We start from the raw sequence: 4,138 nt of genomic DNA, 5'->3' as shown, positions 1-4,138 counted from the left end.
TCATGACTCTGTTAGGTTTTTCATTTTCATGTTTTATTGACTTTTAGCAGTGAGGTGGATTGGTATACTCTCCTATCACCGCTGTGGTAAAGTTAAAATAGTGTTGCTATACGTTAATGAAAAGTTATGGTGTGGTCTATTGTATGGACTTCATGTTGAAGGCTGATTTAGCACAACAATCCTTTTGGTTTATGGTCTGTAAAAAGCAGTAGTACGGGATTAGACCTCCTGTTCAGTCAGAGCTTCTGCAGTCATCTGCAGGAATATAAGTGCTCAAGTTCTTGTCGGTGCTGGATTAAACAGTCATGTACGTTAAGCTCAGTTAGAACCTCGGACAAATGCCGTCAGTATCCAGCATTCCCTTTACTGCAGGGGAAAAGAGAGGATGTGCAATAGTCTCTAAATGGCAGGGAGTGCCTTGGGAAACTCAAAAAGGTAGATGTTTACACGGAAGCGGGGAACTTTGTATTCAAAGTAATGCAAGAGGATTTTGAAAATAGTTTTAGCTAAGTAAGTTAACATTTTATCGATATTGTTATGCAGTGGTTAAGTCTTTTGCCTATTGTGTGCCAATATTTTAGCTTCTGTTACTGGCTTGAATGGAAAGAGTGCTGGCGTTACAGCTTTGCTCAGTGTGGCATTTATTTTGATTCTTTTCTACATTAAATGCTACATTTTTATTCCACATTTGTAAGCTTTCACACTGCCAGAACATTTGGTAGCAGAAATTTGAAAGACCTGCAAGTGTTTGATGCCTGTAAAGTTTTTATTTTAAATAAGTCGGTGTGTGTCAGTGCTGTGTCGTTAGGACTATTAACTTTAACATGTGTATATAGGTAACACTTCTAAAAGTAGATCTGTTGGGACTAATCCAACTGTTGCCACATAATTTATGGGTATTCTTTGGCCCTTTTCCCCCCCCCCCTCCCAGAATATTAGGATATAAAATTATGTATTTTTTAAGCCACTAGGAAATGTTGAAATTGTTTTTCATGATTTTCTTTTTAAGCCTCTGTTTTAAAATGAATGTTGAATAACTCTTTCTTCCTGTTACATTTGTGTTTGTACACATTGTTATTGTCCTTTATTTTTCTTTCCCTTAATGCCAAAATCTAGGTTTTATCTCGATTTGCTTTTAAGTTATATGTGTGGCAGCGTGGTGAAATCAGGCGCTCATCAAAATACAGAAATAGGAGAAACAGGCATTTCTTTGAAAGTTTGGACATTTTTATAGAATTTTTATTTTTAGGCTCAACCTCTTTTATATTTTATGTCCAAGTAAAAACACATATGCGTGTGAATTTTACTGAAAAACATTAATTAAAAGGCACAAATTCTGTCATTTTTCTGTTTTCAAAGACTCTTTAGCTATTGGAGCTACCAAAGTTTGGCTGCCATTTTCTCGCTAATTTCACCAATGGAACCAGGCGACGTCACTTCCTTCAATCGCAAATATCTTTGTTCTATTCAAGATAGATGAATATTTATTTCAATCAAAGCAAGGCAAATAAATCTGCTTTGTGATGGTACCTATAACTCCACAGGCACAGAAATTAACGAGAGCCTGATTCCACCGCGTCGTGACACATATTGTTTTGTTGCTACTGTTTTTTATGCCCCAGAAATTAACTCATTGGGAAAAATGGGTTATGTCAGTTGATGTAACTATTCCAAGATAATGCACTGAGTCAATTGGTGGAATACAAAACAAAACTCTGGAAATTAATAGCTGTACAATACCATGTATAGTGAATATATGAAATGAGAAAGAAGGCGGGTGCTCTGGTGTGGTTTGCTTCTTCTCACCTATCCAACGTTTATCGTCCTAATCGCTCCTCCTTCTTTTTTGCGTTTGTTCCTCTCCTGTAACACCTCTAATTGGTCACTTTTAAGGACAAGCGAGCTAACCCAGATTTCGAGAGTTTCCAGAAATCTTGACCTACTCCAAAAGTGGGCATTGCCTTACCTATAGGAGAAGTTTGGTTTAATTGGTGTGTATATTTTTTGGTTATAGAGAAAACTCTCCTTGTGTTACAAAGAAATTGAACAAGGGGCAAAAACTTTTCCTTCGATTTTCTCAAGACAGCATTTTTCAGGAAAGCCCCCTTGTGCTTAAAAAGTGACCAATTACTGGCGCCTCTTACTGAAACCAATATGAAAATGCTGCGGAGCCCAACTCTACATCACATGTTTGCCTTTTAACTTAGCCTGTTTGAAGAGGTTTCAGTTGAAATAGTTATGGCTGAGTTTGTGACGCTGCCATTGATTCCTCTGAATTACCATAGTGAATCCAGGCACAATATTCTACCCTGTGTGGTATTTGTAGTCACGTGTGAGTCAACCCAGTCCAAATTTGTAGAGGATGAGTTATCAAAGGAAATAGTGATATATGTGCATGCAGTCTCAAATATCCCACATTCCCATTTGTCTTTTATAAATTTAAAGTTGATACATTTTTACTGTATGAAAAATATCTTGGTTTTGTTTACCCACCTCACCCCATCTCAGAAGATCCATTGTCATTGATTTATTTGGGTGATTGGCAGATTCTCTGGTGTGGATTGCTCCTTCTCTTCTATCAGATGTCTGTTGCCTTTGACTTTCCTCCTTCCTTTTTGTGTTTGTTGCTCTTTTGTAACACCTCTAAACTTTGGCACTTGTATGACCTAATTGTGTTTCAAGTGCCGTAAATCTCTTAGCAAAAAATCATGTCTGGTTGGGCCTTGCTTAGCCCTTTCACTGCCTGGTTCAGGACCACTTTGGATTATTAAGTGGACTTGGGGGGGGGGGGGTGCAAAGGTTATAACCGGGCAATTCTGGCATGCTTCTTAATTCGTATTTGTTGGAAATACAGTAGTCTTTGCCTAAGATCTCACTGGTTATGATCCTGGTTCGCTTGACTCTTTATCTGCGGCAAGCCGCTTCCAGTAGCTCGCGGATGGAACCGCCGTGCCGGTGGGCTGCTGGCCGTGGCTCGGGCACATTCCTTTACGACTTCGAAATCAAATTATTTTTCGGCAATTGCCGAAACAGGTCTCTTTTACCGGAAGTTCATTCATTAGATGAAGAACTTTCGAAATAGGTTTGCTAGTTTGGATTTAATGACGCTTTTGTCTTTTTTAGATTTAGCACCAAAAAAGGACCCCGGCGTAGTGGGTTTACCCCCCTCGGAGATAAAGAGTTAAGATCCCGCTGTTTTAAGAAAACATATAATTTTTATTACACAAAAGTCGCCCCTAAGATCCCGCTGAAAAGGGGTATATTCGACTAAGATGCTGCATTTTAGATCATACTGTACTGAACAAAAACCTGGGCGGGCACAGCAGATCAACCAAGAGTGAAAATCTGAGATCATTGAACTGCCGGTTCAGTTACAGATCAGCCACTCTCATGAATGTGATCACGTCTCCGTTGTAAATCTTGATGAAATGATACAATGTTTGCCCAAAAGGTGTGAACTTGTCAAAGCATTTTTCCCCCTCAAATGTTGCTCTCGCATCTGAGCTGTCCACTTAAACTTATATATCACACGCCAGGAGGGTAGGGCCTATCTGAATTTTTTTTGTTGGTGTGGTCACAATGTAATGGTGCGTAACAACAAAGGTGGGTGGGAGGGGGGGGGGAACTCGGTTAGAGCTGGAAAGCGATAAATTTTGGACATGTAAAAGGGAGGAGCAATTGGATAAGCATAGATCCTGAGACTCACGATAGGATAGTAAGTGAAAATGGCATGCCTCATGCCCCTGTAATTGGTCATAAAGGTTGACCACTCTTTGCTCACCATAAGTCAAAAATCTATCCTGGGGTCACGTCAGTTTGTTCAAGAGTAATAAGGGGAGACCATTTTACTGGTAGTGGGCCTGAACATGGGTCACTGTGGATTCTTCCCTTGGTGCGTCGGCTAAGATCCCTTGCACCTAAGATCCCCCATTTTCCTCGCTCCTGTGCAGCGGGTTGTTAGCCGGAGACTACTGTAGTAGGAAAAAGAGAGTTGGTATGGTAGACAAAAGTGTCTGCTTGAGGGTACTTTGTTCTGATGGTAGTGTGTTGCTTCAGGTCTGGACCGGTAGGCTGCTCTTTATTGTTAAATTGTATAGAATCATATTGTCATATACATTTTTTGCATGTTTGTTCCGAG

Source organism: Aplysia californica, unplaced genomic scaffold (genome assembly GCF_000002075.1).
Source record: "Aplysia californica isolate F4 #8 unplaced genomic scaffold, AplCal3.0 scaffold00470, whole genome shotgun sequence".
In the NCBI taxonomy this organism is placed as follows: Eukaryota; Metazoa; Mollusca; class Gastropoda; order Aplysiida; family Aplysiidae; genus Aplysia; species Aplysia californica.
This window is presented reverse-complemented; position numbering follows the sequence as displayed.